Below are 20,606 nucleotides of genomic sequence, written 5' to 3'. Positions count from 1 at the left end.
CCACAGTAATTGCTTTAAACTTCGATTGAAAGCAATTAAAATGTCTGTTAGAGGATTATAACCCAAAAAAAAAATTGTTGAGGGGTGGAACATGAGTTTCTAAAAACCTAATGTCTGCTTAACATTCTCATTTGACGCTAACATTAAGCGCAGTTTCTTTGAAATTTAAACTCCAAATTCAGATCTAGCTGGAAAATGAATGATTTGCCGTCTCGTGAGCATCAAACCTGTTTGTAGTAGAATTACTTAAAAAGTGAGTTAATCTTCCTGGTAAAGTATAAACAACACAAGGTCAGCCCGACGAGACTTGAAACATATCAGCTAGACTATCAAATCTCAGTTGAAAGGACAACGAGATGTTTGCTTAAATTTTATTAACTAAACAATCTATTTGATTTACATATAAGTAATACAAACTTAAACCGAAGCATTAAAAATTTGTAGTCGCTTGGTTACCAATGGTGTGCAGTCCATTTGTACGCCCCCTTGTCCCCTGTGGCAGTAACGCCTGCTGACTTGTGAGCGGGGAGGGAGTGGGGTCGCGACCGCGGATGGACTTTTGTTACGCAGGTTCAAGGTATTTTGTTCAGTAACTAAACAGATGCTCTTAAAATCGACAATCAGAGCTGTGGAAATATTTTGTTTTCATTCTGATTTCTCTATATTCAGCTCTACATCTGCTCCTGTCTACCGACGTTCTCCCCGATTCTACTTCGCATTGTAGATCATAAGTTTTATTGTTAAGAAAAGGTGTGAAAAAATGATTTTGATATTAATTTCCAGTCGATAACGGGTAAATTAAAAACCATTAAGCAGCAGTGAGAATAACCAGTTTGAAAAATGTTAAGACACGATGATAAAAATCTTCAATACTTTTGAGAAACTTTTAAAGAACAAAAGAGAAATTGTTGCAAAGTTTTTTATTGTAATTTTCATTTCACAACTTTTATGGAGTTAGAAAATTTAAAACTTTTCAACGCACTTGCAACAAATTCGAACAAATTCACAAGCTGTGATCGGCTGGATCCCATTTTTAGAACACTTGGTAAGATCGTTTTTTGGGAAGATCGTTTCTTGGGAAGATCGTTTCGTGGGAAGATCGTTTCTTGGGAAGATCGTTTCAGTTCAATTTCTTTGCAAATTTTCTCGTTTTCCAAATGAGTGCTGTTTTATAGTTGATGGTTTTTGCTTTAGAAAAGATGTTTTGAAAAATCTTCCATTTGATGGAAAGAAGTTATTCAACTCTTGGTTTAGGGGATAATTGGAAAACGGCCCGTGGCCAAGAGTGTCGAAAGTGGCAAAAATTTGTTGCAGACATATTTCCGTATCCTAATCCTGCTATAATTTCGACAATAGCTGCCTCACTTCAAAGTTGATAAATTTAACATCTTTGTATTGAGCCAAGAGCAAAGAGACTCGAGACTATCAAATGAAAACCAAAACATAACAGACTAACGTCGGGTGATTTGCTCGCGAGACGACCGGCGAGCTGTTGGTTTCTGTGGTAGCAGCTAAGACTTAGGGATACTATCAATAGGGGGGAAGGGAGTGTGAACGGAGTGTGGTGGGATCAAGAGCTTGGGAGAGGGTAGGACTGGGAGGGCCCAAAGCGCAAGTTGGAGGAGGGTGAACGGAGAGTGTTTTTCGTCTCCTCGAAACAGTTTCGGCTAGTAAGGCGTAAGGCCCTAAGAGAGCTGCTCAGCCACTTAATGCCCACCGGGTGCTATCTCTTTATCCTGTTTTTGACACCCAAAAGTCGAAAGGGTCAGACGAAAAATTGGTCACGCAAAATAAAGACCACAGGATTAAGATACTTGCTATAAACTTTATTTGAAAGCAATTAATAGAACTGGATAGAAGATTTTTATTTTTTATGCCATCCTTCGCTGTGTCAGTTTCTGCCTTTAAACGAGGAGTTCAAACCTAATTCCATTGGTGGTAAGATGAGAAAATAGAGTAAAATTGAGTCTTATTTAAACTCCTCGTGAGTTAATCTTGTTTTGTTTGAAATTGAAGTCAGGCAGAAAATAGACACTTGATTCATTATTTACAAAACGCCTTACATGAGCTATGGGGAGACATAAGCTGCAAAGAGCAGTTGAGAACCAACCTACTGTCATCGGCCGAATTGCTCTCAAATGACAGGCTGGTACGATGTCTGCTTGCTTCGAAAAATAGGGGAGTATACATGACGTTCGGTCAACAAAGGTCTTCGAAATTTGATACGAGAGCATTTTGTAGACTGCCTTAATGCCGCACACGACTACAGTGATTGCTACAAATAGCACCTGATAGCCCTTATCTACATTCATTCAAAACAAAGCATACCGCTCCGAAGGCAGCAATTTCTTCCCTTACTTAACTATGGAAAAATGGCTTCGCAAAATTTTAGCCCCAACTATCATTGCACTCTCCTAAACCAAATTTAGCCAATCTTCTTGAAAACGGTTGGAACAGGGGGTTTGGTCGTGGGGTTTTTCTCCTCGAACAAGATCAAAGGGTGTAGGAAAAAAACCCACGGAGAAATCACCCCGCCTCTTTATAATAGGGACTACACTCCCAAGAATAAAATAACCCATGTTATCATTGAAAGAGAGACAATGAGATTGAAATGAAAACCATCAAAGCAAAAACTTAAACACGCACGCCTAAAAAATCACGTGATTTTTAGGTTCTGCATTACGTATTCACGCTTTAACTTTAAAAATTATGCATTTCAGTGTCACCAATGTGATATGACTCAGTCAGTTTTTTCTAAAGACATTTTAAGGCCACAATCAAAGATGAAGTAAATATCAAGAAAAAGTGGGGGTAAAAGAGATGGCTGCCCAAGAAACCTACACCAGACAAAAATCACTCAGATAGGTACCGTTTATATCACATTTTAAATCTTTAATATTTGTGCTTCCTATGGTCAGTCAATAAGGGACAGTGCTTAAAGGGGGTTGACAAACCCTCCTCAGTGCTGTGGTACCTAACCACTGTCATAGTGGTGTCTCTGTCTTACGGTGGGGAGGGGAAAACCACCGTTCAGATAATAGGAAGAGTTTTTGTGGTGGATAAACTGAGCAAAAAAACTTTCGGCCTATTTGGCTGGTTGTCTATTAACTTTTAGCACCTAGACGCAAATTGTATGCAGAAGCATTTTATCAAACGCGTCTACATACAATTAACAATTACCATTTTATTATGTTAATCCAATTAGTGCGATGTTTCAATTTTAATCATTTAGCAAAATTGAAATCAACAATGAATCGATTGAAATCATCAATCATCAGTTCCACTTAAATGAAAACTTCTGACAAATTTTAATACATTAAAACCAACAAAGGAGGAACAAAGCTTTTATATCAAGGTTTACCTCGCAATAAAAAGATAAAAACTCAAATATCTACTAATAGGGAGTGCGAAAGAACAGCATACGAAGAAAAAAAGCACAATGTAAGCACCAAAATTGAACATTTAATGACCAAGTTATTCGCCGATTGTCCTAACAACATACGCAGGTACGAGACTGTACGCTAAATGAGGTTAAAAAAATTAACAACGGGATTAAACGGGACGCAATTGTTCAAGAATGTGCTTCAATTGAACGCATTCTATCGGACAATGTTCCAATCACTAGGGCCGAATGTGCTATTTAAATGCCTTCGAAGTCCCACATCAAACGACGTATCGGCCATATTAAACAAAAACAAAGAGGATCTGGGCCACATCCTAGGAGCGATAAATTTCAAATCTCCGTGAAATGCTTAACTTTGAAGAAAGGAGATGGCTTCCTCTTTGAAGACGAAAATATTCCACAGACAAAAAAAATTCTGGTCTTTGGAACAGATTAGAAATTGCAATTGCTCAGTGACAAATGTTTATATATATATATATATATATATATATATATATATAAAGTCTAAGAAAGTCCCCTCTGTGCGGGAAGATGTAAACTCATTAGCTAGTTTTGTTTGGGGGGTTGATGAAGTCAGTAGACTGACAGTTATTGAGTGATTTGCATGTTCACTTTTCCAGTCGCGTGTTTGAACTTGCAGCGGGGTTGACAGTCATCGTAAGTCAGTAAAGTGAGCTCTTCAATGTTCTCTGGTCTGAAGTGGTCCCATAGACGGCAACAGAGGAAGTAATGTGTCGAGTTTTCCTCAACTGAGCCGCAAATACACATTGGGGATGTACACTGACTCAGTCTCCATTTGAATTCTGCGAAAAGAGGGGTTTCACCAAAAAAAGGCTGCATTTTCTGTTGGCTAAGTAAAGATTTCCAAGGATCATGGGCTCTTGCTGTGGCAGTCTGGCATTTTATTTCTGAACATTCTCAGGACAGCAAAGTTATCAAGTGAGGATCATCTTCTCAGCCACAGTGTATTGATGAAAGCAGTGACCAATTGAGTACTATATCCCAGAGCAGGATAGTTACCCGTGACTTTTTCAAACCTTCTCAGACAGCTTTCGAGGAGATGCTCTGTCGATCGCGCGTGATCAAGTGCGTTGAAGTGGGCTTCAGCCACTATTTCCGATTGATACTGTTTTAGTTTTGTCAGAAACGTTACGCTAATTCTCTTGAACATAATATCTAGTGGGTGACACCACGCAAGACTTCACAAGCAGACATTGGCAGAGACGTGCAGTTCCTGAAAATTGATCTTAAAATGCAAAAATGTGAATCTGTTGCACTTGTAGCACTTTCAAGTGAGAATGTGCCCAAATTGGGGAAGCACAGATAAGTTGCGGTTGGATAACGGTTCTGAAGAAGAGCGTCTGATTGTTAAGTGTGAGACCTCATCGCTTCCAATATTTGCGCTGGATCGAGTTCCAACTTTTCTGTTTTTACTGAAAGCATTGTCGAGATGATTCTTGTATGTCAATTTCCCGTCAATGATTATTCCTAGTGACTCAGTGAATTCCTTCGTCTTGCATAATTGACCGTTAAGATAGATTGCAGGTGGCATAGGATCATCTGTGTGGAGTACCATTACTTCTGTTTTTGATCCGTTCACTTTCGTCTTCCAGTTGGAGCACCAACTTTCTATCACACTGCACAGCTTTCCGAGCTGGTCCGCATGAACCAGTACCGATGTATCGTCTGCATATTTGAACACATTGTGCGGGCTGATCAAGAAATCTTTGATAAACAAGAAGAATAGAATCGTTAACAGAACGTTTCCCCCAGGCAGACTAATTTGGATTTCGAATTCGCCAGAGCAAAAGGAGTCAATCTGAATGTAAGCTTTTCTGTTTCGTAAGAATGTTTCTATGAGCTTCAAAAGATTACCACTGACTCTATAGCCTTTGAGTTTATGGAGCAGACCGTTGGTCCAAACACTATGAAACGCTTTTTCCAAGTCAATATTTACTAGGGCGCTTGAGTGGCTATTTTGTAACTTCTCCGCTTCTTGCGTAGTCGGTGCAGCGAATGAACTGTGCCTCTGCGAGATCTAAAATTTATATCTATCGACGTGTCGTCTTAGTCTGTGCTCGATCATTCGCTCAAAATCCTTTCCAATGTCGGAAGCGACCAATAGAGGCCTATAACTGGAGGGGACATCGTATGATTTTTTGTCAGTTTTTTTAAAGAATATCAATCATAGAGTTGTTCCGGGGCCATATACTTTTCCTGAGGCACATACTGAATAGTCTTAGTAGGATCTCTAAAAATCTGGCGCCCACTTTCTGCAGCATTTTAGAATGTATCTGATCATTGTCGAAATAAGAGGAGCGAGAGCAGTTTCTTAAAGCGCGGACAAGTTCGCACTCGGAGAAGTCTTCGGTGAGGGAATCGTTGTCCGTAGTATCGAAGAAGTTGGATAAAGCTAATGCTGCATTGACGTGAGCTGCCTGAACTCTATTGAACGTTTCCTGTTGGAGGTGCCTAGCTTCGAAGAACGTTTTCCTGAAATCCCCAGCACTTTTGTTGGGTGAGCAGAGGCATTTTTCATTGTCGTCTTTTTTTGGTCCGAACGTTCCAGCCATGGGTTTGAATAATCGGTTATATGCCCGCCAAGATTCTTTGCCTTTTTTGCCCAAGTTCCAAGAGAGTATCCGACAACCACTTTGAAGAGTACTTGCTGAGCAGTCTCTTGAAAAACTCTCTTTCGGTATCGAGCTTAGCCCCGTTTGTTTGTTGGTGGTCTTGAAGGGTATGGAACTTTCGGTCGCTTCGCGGACAACTTTTACCTGTTTTAGACAGAGGGCGGTGGGATCTTCTTCTTGTATGATTTTTAGTTTGCTTTCGATATTTCAGGCCGTTATTCCCAGTTGGCTATGTCAATCCATGGTTTTTTTGAGAGCGGAAGGCTGTGGAGGGGCGGCTCCAAAAGACTGTGACGGGTGTAAGCCCCGGTGAAGAGCTCAACATCTTCATCGGAAGCCAGAGTGAAGGTTTGGTTAGTAATTTCTCCCGATATCAGGCATAGGTCAATGATGCTGTAACCGTTGCAGGCTAAAAATGTGGGCTCACCTTTGTTGAGGATTTACAAACTTGAGTCAAGTTTTTCTCCCAACAAAACACCATGGGCGTTAGCTGTGGAATCATTCCAGTTAGCGTGTCGAGCGTTCAAGTCACCTAAGAAGAGAAGCCCTTCTGGATTATGGGCCTCCACGTACTCGTGTGCTTTTCTGAGCTCAGAAAGCCATATTTCTAACAGAGTTACTGAGTTGGGGGGAAAGTACTCCGTCGTGGCTAGCATTTCGACAACTTTTAACAAGACAATGATCCAAGCACTATCAAATTCACGTATTTTCAATTCTACAATCCGAGTGTATGAGATATTCTCCAACATCATAATAGCAACGCCTCTATCATCGTGGGAACATTCGGCACTGTAGTTATCAAAAGTATTTTTCTCAACAAAAGTCCTCGTTTCGTTGAGAAAACAAAGAGAGGGTTTCGTATCTCCCAGGTATTTGTTTAAGGCTACTTTGCAGTGATCACTCAGTCCGTTTATAGTCAGTTCCAAAAATTTACATTCATTACCACTCGTCATTTCCGATATGGAGTCGATTCATCAGTTTTTGGATATGTTTTTGCAGGGTTGTACCTCGCGATGAATATAAGTTTGATATACTTTCCAGTTATGAGGGGCACTCATTCGAATCAACTTCGTGACCGTTGCAGTTAGCACAATTTGGAGGACAATCTTTTTTATCACAGCTTTTGAAGTTGTGTTTGCCCGAGCAATGCCAACATCGAGGTGTTGACTTGCAGTTTTCGATAACATGTCCAAAGCGTTGGCACTTAAAACATCGTATGACTTGTATCGAACGTCATTGGAAAATGATTGGTCTGTTAACCAGGCTTTCGATGAAGATGCCAATACTGATCTCCCTTTCCGCGTCGTTGAGGTTTTTGGCAACTAACTTAACGGTTTCTAGTTTAGTTCCGTCTTTATTGATGAACATGGATGCTTTCATTCCTTCAAAATCATTCGACAGGAGTTTTTCAAATTCCGAGTCTTCGAGTTCGGTTGGTACGCCTTTGATGAGCAGGCTAATGTTTGGCTTTTCGGGGTCGACTGCCTTTTTGATGAGCCGAGGAAGTTACTCTTCCAAGAGGTGAGAACTTCTTTCGCTTCGTCTTTCTTGAAGGACTCTATATGTATGTTACCTCAAACTGTGTGAAACGCAAACACTAGTCGCTTGAGAGGGAAATGTTTAGCAATGTCCTTTTTGATAGCAACACTGTTTTTGTAAGTTTTGCTTTAGATACGATTAGGATTTTTGACAGGTCTCTTGTTACTGGTTTATCTACCAGCGCTTTTTTTGTCGCGGTTTGAGCAGATACAGCGGTATCGTCCTTCACTTTCTCCGCAAAAAGAGCTACGTATCTATTTGGGCTTGATGGGCTTGTACGGTGGCAGATATGTCTTTTATTTGGTTCTGCATTTCAAGTAGCTTGGCATTGTCGCCAGTTCGTCTACAAGAGCATCAGTTTTTTGGATCAAAAGCTTTAATTGGTCTTGCTGATTGAGATTACATGGTTGGGACTCGCAGTTTCAGCATATCAATTGTGTGGAGCCGTTTTTTGCTAGAATAGGTAGATCAGCAGCGTCAATGTTGGCACAAGAACCCTGTAGCCACTCTTGGCACTTATCACAACAGATAGCAAGGTTGTTGTTTCTGTCGAATTTTTTACAACATTTTGGCATTTATCATCAGAACTTGAAGTTAGATCGGTCCCCCTCATGGTGAATTCTCACACCCTCACCAGCGCAGGCAACTCCCGGATAGCTATATCCCTTTAAAGTCACCGTTAAAGAAAAATGAGAGAAAACTCACTCGGCTTGTGAGAGCTGTTTCTTATTGCGGAGTCTAGACTTCTTTGATTTCTTGTTATTGCTAGCGACACCTTGTTGGTTCTGCATATTCTTGGGTAGGTTTTTATGGATGAGACTTTGTAAGTTGTTTAATCTTCTGTGTATAGTAGAGCTGATTTTGTACTCGATGGTGACTGCCTGATGAGTGCTGGTGAGCTTCTCCACAAACTCACGGTTTACCAGAGTCCACTTAGCCAGTAGGAGTTTTCTGACCTGAATCAATAAAATTTCCGTTGATTGAAGTGCCGGTAAAACACTCAGGGTCAGCTTACGTTGCAGCTAAACAATCGCAATGATGTTGTTCTTCATGGGAATCAGGTCTTTAACGAGAGAATGCACGAGGTAGGGTTTCTGTGAAGGCTTCTTAGGAGGGCGCGAGGCAGAGTTATGGATGAAATTGTGCCAGATAATTACTTTTCCTTAGAAGATTTGATGTATTGCTCTGCTCTCTGGTTAGAGTGGCATTTAGGGTGGAAGGTAAGTCCGCTGACAGCTATAGAATGTTGTTTAATTGAGCGCTTGAAATCAATAGGGATCTCTTTGCTTCTGTCTTTAATAAGATAATTCAAGAAGCTAGCTTCTAGCAAAATAACCATCAAGGAAGGAACTCACTAAGCGAAATAGAGGATAGAAGTTTGAAGGATAGAGGGTTGGGAATGTAGGCAGGGATGAAGGCCCACTTGCTGCGACAGAACAAGAGAACAGCCCCAGAGACCAAGCAGTCCTGTTCATTCCAGTAGGGATACACAAGACGTATGGGTATGTACAATCACCACAGTCCGTCCCTATTTAATAAGTTTATCACAAAAACCAGTTTAATAAGTTTATCACAACAATTAAATTTATCAAATCTCTATTTAAAAATTTTCTCAGTACAAGGAATGGTTTCTTGATGGAACATTCAAAAGCTGTCCCAAAAACTTCTATCAGATCTTTACTGTGCATTGCCTTGACAAGGGAATAACAGTTCCGTTCATATATGCTTTTTTGCCTGACAAAAAACAAAACACAGGTTGCATTTTGGGGAAACATAAAAGACGGTTTATCACACACCGACACAAAATGATGGACTTTGACTCTGCCTAAATAAATGCCTCAACGGATGCCTTCCTCATTACTGAAGTTATTGGATTTTTTTGTTTCATTTCCCAGAACATCTATATAGAAAAGTAGTTCAGTTTAGCTTCTCTGTCGAATATCGGGAGTACAAAAGTTTCAGTTTAATTATCCGTATATTTGCAGGACTTGCATTTTCACCTCACTCGATCATACTGAATCTTGGTTCGTTATTTTGAACTTTTCGTTGCTGAATGTTAATGAAATCTACATAAGCTAAATCGACGAAATGTCTTAGTGGAGAAAACTATCGTTATTGGAGAAGACATATCGAACAATAGCGTGATTGAAAAAAAGAGCTGAAAAGAAAAGACAAATTGACCGAATTTTGTTTTCAGTGTCAAAGTGTTCTAATTTGTCGTGCAGCTTCAGTTGGATTCTGAAACTATACGTAATTCAGCTTCTAAACCGAAAGCTAATAAGCTGAATGCTAATGTCAGCTAGAAAACTCTCTATTGAACTTTGTTGACCTAATTCTCAATGACGTAATGACCGGGTTTTGTCGGATCGGTTTATCTTGTCTTCTGATTTGGATCTGCAGTATTTAGCACACTTCCTAATTAAATGCCTGAAATAATTTAAAATCTACTCAGTTAAATGAAGTAACAGTGACTGAAGTAAGTCAGCAGTCAAACGTGAAAATAGTGACATATGTAAAACGAAAAACGTAATAACAAGGTAATTACGTTTTTCGTTTTACGATTTGGATCTGCTGAATTTGACAGTATTTAGCACATTTCGTAATTGAATGCCTGAAATAATTTAAAATCTACTCAGTTGAATGAAGTAACAGTGACTGAAGTAAATCAGCAGTCAAATGTGAAAATAGTGACATATGTAAAACGAAAAACGTAATCACAAGCTAATTTAAAAAGCAGAGCAGAACAAGTCTTGACGTGCAATTCAAAGCATTTTTGTTGACTAAACAAAAACGAGACCTAGAACGGACTTTGAGTGGAATGGAAAAACCATTTTAATACAAATTAGATAAAAAATTTAAAAACTGAAAATCAAAGTAAAAATGCCGCATCTGAACAAAACCCCTAGCGAAAAATCTGCTTCAAATGAAAAATTACGGCGACAACGCTTGGATTGAGAAAATCATTTAGAAGAAAATCCGATCCAAAAAACCGAAAAAACAGTAAAATTCAAAGTGAAATTACTGCATGTGAACGAAACCAATAGCGAGAATGCAATTTTTTGTTCAAACACCGTTTTCTCATTCTACTAAAAAAGTAGAGCAAAAAAAATTTCACGCCGTGAAAACTCTCGCCTTTTCGCTCCACTTCCTTATTCAGCGTCACAAAATCACTACTCAAATTGGACTTAAAAAATCAAGGAAATGAGTGAACACGTCTCAAAAAAAACATAGCCAGAAGAATTCCGGAACCGACTCAAAGGAACAAACTAACGCCCCTAACTAACAAGAGGCTTATTCTACTGGGTGACTACAATAACTAAAATAATGCTTATGCTACTGAATAGCAATAATGACTTTAAAACGCGAAAATAAAAGAACGATGACAAAATATCTGACCAGGAGAGACTATAAAGCATGTGATAAAATTTTTAAATTGAGTTGCAATTTAAAAACACAACTTTCGGAACAAAATCGAAATGATAGGTTCACTTTGATTTCATTTAGCCACTGTAAATTGAGAGAAAAACCCTTGCTACGACAGAACAAGAGAACAGCCCCAGAACAACCCTTGCTGCCCACTTGCTGCGACAGAACAAGAGAACAGCCCCAGAGACCAGACAGTCCTGTTCATTCCAGTAGGGATACACATGACGTATGGGTATGTACAATCACCACAGTCCGTCCCTATTTAATAAGTTTATCACAAAAACCAGTTTAATAAGTTCATCACAACAATTAAGTTTATCAGATCTCTATTTAAAAATTTTCTCAGTACAAGGAATGGTTTGTTGATGGAACATTCAAAAGCTGTCCCGAAAACTTCTATCAGATCTTTATTGTGCATTGCCTCGACAAGGGAATAACAGTGCCGTTCATATATGCATTTTTGCCTGACAAAAAACAAAACACAGGTTGCATTTTGGAGAAACATAAGAGACGGTTTATCACACACCGACACAAAAATGATGGACTTTGACTCTGCCTAAATAAGTGCCGCAACGGATGGCTTCCTCATTACTGAAGTTATTGGATTTTTTGTTTCATTTCCCAGAATATCTATATAGAAAAGTAGTTCAGTTTAGCTTCTCTGTCGAATATCGGAGTACAAAAGTTTCAGTTTAAATATCCGTATATTTGCAGGACTTGCATTTTCGCCTCACTCGATCATACTGAATCTTGGTTCGTTATTTTGAACTTTTCGTTGCTGAATGTTAATGAAATCTACATAAGCTAAACCGACGAAATGTCTTAGTGGAGAAAACTAACGCTATTGGAGAAGACCTATCGAACAATAGCGAGATTGAAAAAAAGAGCTGAAAAGAAAAGACAAATTGACCGAATTTTGTTTTCAGTGTCAAAGTGTTCTAATTTGTCGTGCAGTTTCAGTTGGATTCTGAAACTATACGTAATTCAGCTTCTAAACCGAAAGCTAATAAGCTGAATGCTAATGTCAGCTAGAAAACTCTCTATTGAACTTTGATGACCTAATTCTCAATGACGTAATGACCGGGTTTTATCGGATCGGTTTATCTTGTCTTCTGATTTGGATCTGCTGAATTTGACAGTATTTAGCAGACTTCGTAATTAAATGCCTGAAATAATTTAAAATCTACTCAGTTGAATGAAGTAACAGTGACTGAAGTAAGTCAGCAGTCAAACGTGAAAATAGTGACATATGTAAAACAAAAAACGTATTCACAAGGTAATTACGTTTTTCGTTTTACGATTTGGATCTGCTGAATTTGACAGTATTTAGCACATTTCGTAATTGAATGCCTGAAATAACTTAAAATCTACTCAGTTGAATGAAGTAACAGTGACTGAAGTGAGTCAGCAGTCAAATGTGAAAATAGTGACATATGTAAAACGAAAAACGAAATCACAAGCTAATTTAAAAAGCAGAGCAGAACAAGTCTTGACGTGCAATTCAAAGCATTTTTCTTGACTAAACAAAAACCTAGAACGGACTTTGAGTGGAATGGAAAAACCATTTTAATACAAATTAGATAAAAAATTTAAAAACTGAAAAGCAAAGTAAAAATGCCGCATGTGAACAAAACCCCTAGCGAAAAATCTGCTTCGAACAAAAAATTACAACGAGAACGCATGGATTCAGAAAACCATTTAGAAAACACTCCGATCCAAAAAACCAGTGAAAATCGAAGTAAAAATGCCGCATGTGAACATAACCCCTAGCAAAAAATCTGCTCCAAACAAAATATTACGGTGAGAACGCATGGATTGAGAAAACCATTTAGAAAAAAAACCCATCCAAAAAGCCGAAAAAACAGTAAAAATCAAAGTAAAAATGCCGCATGTATACAAAACCCCTAGCGAAAAATCTGCTTCAAACAAAAAATTACGGCGAGAACGCATGGATTGAGAAAACCATTTAGAAAACACTCCGATCCAACAAACCGAAAAAACAGTAAAAATCAAAGTAAAAATGCCGCATGTGAACAAAACCTCTAGCAAAAAATCTGCTTCAAATAAAAAATTACGGCGAGAAGGCTTGCATTGAGAAAATCATTTAGAAGAAAATCCGATCCAAAAAACCGAAAAACAGTAAAAGTCAAAGTGAAATTACTGCATGTGAACGAAACCAATAGCGAGAATGCAATTTTTTGTTCAAACACCGTTTTATCACTCTAATATAAAACTAGAGCAAAAAAAATTTCACACCGGAAAACCTCTCGCCTTTTCGCTCCACTTCCCTATGCAGCGTCACAAAATCACTACTCAAATTGGACTTAAAAATCAAGGAAATGAGTGAGTAGATCTTAAGAAAACATAGCCAGAAGAATTCCGGAACCGACTCAAAGGAAAAACTAACGCCCCTAACTAACATGAGGCTTATTCTACTGGGTGACCACATTAACTAAAATAATGCTTATGCTACTGAATAACAATAATGACTTTAAAACGCAAAAATGAAAAAACGATCACGAATAATCTGACCAGGAGAGACTATAAAGCATGTGATAAAATTTTTAAATTGAGTTGCAATTTAAAAACACAACTTTTGGCACAAAATCGAAATGATAGGTTCACTTTGATTTCATTTAACCACTGTAAATTGATAGAAAAACCAACACAAAGTTTTTTATTTAGAAAAAACGGAGGTAAGAGGAAGGAAACGAAGAACAAAACCAAACATTAATTCTGAAAATACATAAGAATATGTAGCAACAATTTATGGATCAAATGCCATAATCCTGATTCCAAGTCTTTATTTTCAAAAAACTTTTATTTCTAGTTTTTGTTAAGCGTTCAGCAATCCAAAGCATTCTCGATTTATAAAAGTGCAATCGAAGAACAAAAAAAAGAAGTGCACTAAAAAATACCAACAACACCTCCAGAAAAACTCCTATTAAAACTAGAACAGCGAAAAATCAAAAAGCACAGATTATTTCAGCAGAAATAAGCAAAAAAACACGAAAATTGGCATTCTTCGTAATTTTTACTCAATTATCTTTAATGAAATGACTCAGAACTAATATAAAAACCATCAACATGCACCAAAAAACAAAAAAATTGGACAATACGCATCCTCAAATGCAATAAAAGTTTGAAGAACACATAAGGCTTTTAAAAACAACTTGAAACAAAATCTTGAAAAAATTATGCTTTTTTTAAATAGAGCCAAAAAAAATGGCAAAAAATGTCAAAAATATGCCGAAATTCGTGACGTTAAAATCTTGCAAGACATTCCATTTAATCTAGAAATTAATAAATAACCTATTTTCAAACCCTAGAGGAGGTTTCTTGGCTCTTGAGGCTGATAAATTCTAAACAACTACAAAAAATTTCAAAAAAACTTGAAAAAAAGCTAAAAAACTGCTAAAATTTCGAACATTAAAAAATTGAACTATTTCATTGCCATTAAAATTTAGTCAGTAACTTATTATCAAACCCCTTAGGATGTTTCCTGGCCCCTTGGTCTGGGAAGACCTGAATAAGGAAAAAATGTCAAAAAATTTGAAAAAATTGCTTGTTTTGTCAAAAAATTGCTAAAGTTCGTGATATTAAAATGTTGAAACCATTCCATTACAACTAGAAACAAAGCAGTAAACTATTATTGAACCCTAGAGGAGGTTCTTTGACACCTAGGTTTGATGAAAATCAAAAAATGTCAAAATTTTTTAAAAAGCTGGAAAAAATTGCAAAATAGTAAAATTTTGCGTTTTTAGCAAGCGGTTGTTCGTCAGTAGCTAGCCACGGGAGGGGGGTCACTGGTGGTTGATTGTGGGGCATCACTGGGGTGGGGGTGGTCATTAGCGAGGTGGGGGTGTTGGGTGGGGCAATAGGAGGGGGGGGGGGGGTCAACAGTGGGGGTGTCTTCAACCTCTTTCAAACAAAAAATTACGGCGAGAACGCTCGGATTGAGAAAACCATTCAGAAGAAAATCCGATCCGAAAAACCAAAAAACAGTAAAACTCAAAGTGAAACTACCGCATGTGAACGAAACCAATAGCGAGAATGCAATTTTTTGTTCAAACACCGTTTTCTCACTCTAATATAAAACAAGAGCAAAAAAAATTCACGCCGGAAAACCTGTCGCCTTTTCGCTACTTCCTTATGCAGCGTCACAAAATCACTACTCAAATTGGACTTAAAAATCAAGGAATTGAGAGAGTTGATTTTAAAAAAAAACATGGCCAGAAGAGTTCCGGATCCGACTCAAAGGAACAAACTAACGCCCCTAACTAACATGAGGCTTATTCTACTGGGTGACCACATTAACTAAAATAATGCTTATGCTACTGAATAACAATAATGACTTTAAAACGCAAAAATGAAAAAACGATGACAAAATATCTGACCATGAGAGACTATAATGCATGTGATAAAATTTTTAAATTGAGTTGCAATTTAAAAACACAACTTTCGGCACAAAATCGAAATGATAGGTTCACTTTGATTTCATTTAACCACTGTAAATTGAGAGAAAAACCCAACACAAAGTTTTTTAGTGAGAAAAAACGGAGGTAAGAGGAAAGAAACGAAGAACAAAACCAAAAACAAATTCTGTAAATTTATAAGATTAAGTAGCAACAAATTATGGATCAAATGCCATAACCCTGATTCCAAATCTTGATTCTTAAAAACTTTTAATTCTACTTTTTGTTAAGCGTCCAGCAATCCAAAACATTGTCGATTTGTGAAAGTAAAATCGAAGAACAAAAAAAAGTGCACTAAAAAAATTCCAACAACTTCTCCAGAAAAATTCCTATTAAAACTATAACAGCGAAGAAAGCAAAAAGCACAGATTACTTCAGCAAAAATAAGCGAAAAAACACAAAAATTTGCATTCTTCGTAATTATTATTCAATTATCTTTAATGAAATGACTCAGAACTAATAAAAAAACCCATCAACATGCATCAAAAACAAATAATTTGGACAATACGCATCAAATGCAATAAAAGATTTTGTTTCAAGTTGTTTTTAAAAGCCTTTTGTGTTCTTCGAACAAAATCTTGAAAAAATTATGTTTTTTTTTAAATAGAGCCGAAAAATGTTCATTGGAGCAGATAGAGTCCTGAAAATCTTCCAAAACAAAAGGCACTTAGAAAGGACTAAGAAACTTAAAATTAGAAAAACAAACAAACAACAAAAAATTAAACTCATTGAAAATTTGTTTGTCATTTTTTTTGTTAACAAAAAAATAGTTCCAATAAAGCTGTAATCGCTTTGTATTTACAAACTCCATAGATATTTTCCGTCTATCTGTATAACAAAACAAAATGCAAAAAAATGCTAAAATTAGACTAAAATTCAGCGAAACATAACCGACTAACGTCGGACGAATTGCGCTCAAACGAGCGGCGAGAGGTTGGCTTCGTCAACAGCTAGCCATGGTTTAAGGACCTCAGGGTGCTACCTCTTTATCCCGTTTCTGAAGACGGAAGTCAAATGAGTCAGACAAAAAATCGGCCAAGCGAAAAATTGCATAAAGGACAAACAGGATCAATATATTAAAATAAAAATTAAATTATAAGTTACTGACAATAAAATCTTGAAGAACATTCCACAACATCTATAAACTATGCAATAAAAAGCTATCAAACTCTAGAGGAAATTCCATGTCTCTTGAGGCCAGAGAAACCTAAAAATGACAAAAAATTGCAAGCTTTGTTTAAAAAAATTGCCAAAACTTGTGATATTAAAAAGTTGAAAATTAATCTATCGCCAACGAAATTTTTCCAGTAACTTACTATCAAGCCTTAACGGAGGTTTTCTGACTCTTGAGGCTCAAAAAAACTGAATAAAGACTATGTCAATCAAAAAATTGAAAAAAAAATGGCAAAAATGTCAAAAATATGCCAAAATTCGTGACGTTAAAATCTTGCAAGACAATCCATTTAATCTAGAAATTAATGAATAACCTATTTTCAAACCCTAGAGGAGGTTCTTGGCTCTTGAGGCTGATAACTACATAAAATTTCAAAGAAACTTGAAAAAAATCTACAAAATTGCTAAAATTTGTAACATTAAAAAGTTGAACTATTTCATTGCAATTAAAAATTTGTCAGTAACAGTAATCAAGGAAATGAGTGAGTAGATCTTAAAAAAACATAGCCAGAAGAATTCCGGAACCGACTCAAAGGAACAAACTAACGCCCCTAACTAATGTGAGGCTTATTCTACTGGGTGACCACATTAACCAAAATAATGCTTATGCTACTGAATAACAATAATGACTTTAAAACGCAAAAATGAAAAAACGATGACAAAATATCTGACCATGAGAGACTATAATGCATGTGATAAAATTTTTAAATTGAGTTGCAATTTAAAAACACAACTTTCGGCACAAAATCGAAATGATAGGTTCACTTTGATTTCATTTAACCACTGTAAATTGAGAGAAAAACCCAACACAAAGTTTTTTAATTAGAAAAAACGGAGGTAAGAGGAAGGAAACGAAGAACAAAACCAAATTTAAATTCTGTAAATATATCAGAATATGTAGCAATAATTTATGGATCAAATGCCATAATCCTGATTCCAAGTCTTTATTTTCAAAAAACTTTTATTTCTAGTTTTTGTTAAGCGTTCAGCAATCCAAAACATTCTCGATCTATAAAAGTGAAATCGAAAAACAAAAAAGAAGTGCACTAAAAAATACCAACAACACCTCCAGAAAAACTCCTATTAAAACTAGAACAGCGAAAAATCAAAAAGCACAGATTATTTCAGCAGAAATAAGCAAAAAACACGAAAATTCGCATTCTTCGTAATTTTTACTCAACTATCTTTAATGAAATGACTCAGAACTAAAATAAAAACCATCAACATGCATCAAAAACAAATAATTTGGACAATACGCATCCTCAAATGCAATAAAAGATTTTGTTTCAAGTTGTTTTTAAAAGCCTTTTGTGTTCTTCGAACAAAATCTTGAAAAAATTAGGTTTTTTTAAATAGAGCAGAAAAACGTTCATTGGAGCAGATAGAGTTTTGAAAATATTCCAAAACAAAAGGCACTTAGAAAGGACTAAGAAACTTAAAATTAGAAAAACAAACAAACAACAAAAAATTAAACTCATTGAAAATTTGTTTGTCATTTTTTTAACAAAAAAATAGTTCCAATAAAGCTGTAATCGCTTGGTATTTACAAACTCCATAGATATTATCCGTCTATCTGTATAACAAAACAAAATGCAAAAAAAATGCTAAAATTAGACTAAAATTCAGTGAAACATAACCGACTAACGTCGGGCGAATTGCGCTCAAACGAGCGGCGAGAGGTTGGCTTCGTCAACAGCTAGCCATGGTTTAAGGACCTCAGGGTACTACCTCTTTATCCCGTTTCTGAAGACGGAAGTCAAATGAGTCAGACAAAAAATCGGCAAAGCAAAAAATTGCATAAAGGACAAACAGGATCAATATATTAAAATAAAAATTAAATTATAAGTTTCTGACAATAAAATCTTGAAGAACATTCCACAACATCTATAAACTATGCAATAAAAAGCTATCAAACTCTAGAGGAAATTCCATGTCCCTTGAGGCCAGAGAAACCTAAAAATGACAAAAAATTGCAAGCTTTGTTTAAAAAAATTGCCAAAACTTGTGATATTAAAAAGTTGAAAATTAATCTATGGCCAACGAAAATTTTCCAGTAACTTACTATCAAGCCTTAACGGAGGTTTTCTGACCCTTGAGGCTCAAAAAAACTGAATAATGACTATGTCAAAAAATTGAAAAAAAATGGCAAAAAATGTCAAAAATATGCCAAAATTCGTGACGTTAAAATCTTGCAAGACATTCCATTTAATCTAGAAATTAATAAAAAACCTATTTTCAAATCCTAGAGGAGGTTCTTGGCTCTTGAGGCTGATAACTACAAAAAATTTCAAAGAAACTTGAAAAAAAATCTAAAAAATTGCTAAAATTTGTAACATTAAAAAGTTGAACTATTTCATTGCAATTAAAAATTTGTCAGTAACAGTAATCAAGGAAATGAGTGAGTAGATCTTAAAAAAAGCATAGCCAGAAGAATTCCGGAACCGACTCAAAGGAACAAACTAACGCCCCTAACTAATGTGAGGCTTATTCTACTGGGTGACCACATTAACTAAAATAATGCTTATGCTACTGAATAACAATAATGACTTTAAAACGCAAAAATGAAAGAACGATGACAAATTATCTGACCAGGAGAGACTATAAAGCATGTGATAAAATTTTTAAATTGAGTTGCAATTTAAAAACACAACTTTCTGCACAAAATCGAAATGATAGGTTCACTTTGATTTCATTCAACCACTGTAAATTGAGAGAAAAACCCAACACAAAGTTTTTTAGTTAGAAAAAACGGAGGTAAGAGGAAGGAAACGAAGAACAAAACCAAAAAAAAATTCTGTAAATTTATAAGAATATGTAGCAACAAATTGTGGATCAAATGCCATAATCCTGATTCCAAATCTTGATTTTTAAAAACTTTCAATTCTACTTTTTGTTAAGCGTCCAGCAATCCAAAACATTGTCGATTTGAGAAAGTAAAATCGAAGAACAAAAAAAAGTGCACTAAAAAAATTCCAACAACACCTCCAGAAAAATTCCTATTAAAACTATAACAGCAAAGAAAGCAAAAAGCACAGATTACTTCAGCAAAAATAAGCAAAAAAAACACAAAAATTCGTATTCTTCGTAAATTTTTTTTCAATTATCTTTAATGAAATGACTTAGAACTAATATAAAACCCATCAACATGCATCATAAACAAATAATTTGGACAATACGCATCCTCAAATGCAATAAAAGATTTTGTTTCAAGTTGTTTTTAAAAGCCTTTTGTGTTCTTCGAACAAAATCTTGAAAAAATTATGTTTTTTTAAATAGAGCCGAAAAACGTTCATTGGAGCAAATAGAGTTTTGAAAATCTTCCAAAACAAAAGGCACTTAGAAAGGACTAAGATACTTAAAATTAGAAAAACAAACAAACACCAAAAAATTAAACTGATTGAAAATTTGTTTGTCATTTTTTTTGTTAACAAAAAAATAGTTCCCATAAAGCTGTAATCGCTTGGTATCTACAAACTCCATAGATATTATCCGTCTATCTGTATAACAAAACAAAATGCAAAAAAAATGCTAAAATTAGACTAAAATTCAGCGAAACATAACTGACTAACGTCGGGCGAATTGCGCTCAAACCAGCGGCGAGAGGTTGGCTTCGTCAACAGCTAGCCATGGTTTAAGGACCTCAGGTTACTACCTCTTTATCCCGTTTCTGAAGACGGAAGTCAAATGAGTCAGACAAAAAATCGGCCAAGCAAAAAATTGCATAAAGGACAAACAGGATCAATATATTAAAATAAAAATTAAATTATAAGTTACTGACAATAAAATCTTGAAGAACATTCCACAACATCTATAAACTATGCAATAAAAAGCTATCAAACTCTAGAGGAAATTCCATGTCTCTTGAGGCCAGAGAAACCTAAAAATGACAAAAATTGCAAGCTTTGTTTAAAAAAATTGCCAAAACTTGTGATATTAAAAAGTTGAAAATTAATCTAT

At 36.1% G+C, this 20,606-nt stretch overlaps 2 protein-coding genes across 2 annotated transcripts in view; both read right to left on the bottom strand.

Annotated features, from left to right (window-relative positions):
- The window catches only part of LOC142337883 (ubiquitin-related modifier 1 homolog), a 126,429-nt gene extending 117,306 nt beyond the window's left edge, over positions 1–9,123 (bottom strand). Inside the window, exon 1 of the mRNA XM_075387494.1 lies at positions 9,106–9,123. The gene's annotated coding sequence lies outside the window, so the exon portion shown is untranslated. The remainder of the gene's footprint in view (positions 1–9,105) is intronic.
- LOC142337879 (importin subunit alpha-3-like) overlaps positions 1–9,124 on the bottom strand; it is a 249,192-nt gene extending 240,068 nt beyond the window's left edge. The window contains exon 1 of the mRNA XM_075387487.1: positions 9,107–9,124. The gene's annotated coding sequence lies outside the window, so the exon portion shown is untranslated. The remainder of the gene's footprint in view (positions 1–9,106) is intronic.
- Between the last annotated feature and the right edge of the window lie 11,482 nt (positions 9,125–20,606).

The sequence above is a fragment of the Convolutriloba macropyga genome, chromosome 4 (genome assembly GCF_964194025.1).
Source record: "Convolutriloba macropyga chromosome 4, txConMacr16.3, whole genome shotgun sequence".
Taxonomy (NCBI): domain Eukaryota; kingdom Metazoa; phylum Xenacoelomorpha; order Acoela; family Convolutidae; genus Convolutriloba; species Convolutriloba macropyga.
The sequence above is the reverse complement of the archived record's forward strand: the minus strand, read 5'-3'. Positions and strand labels throughout refer to the sequence as shown.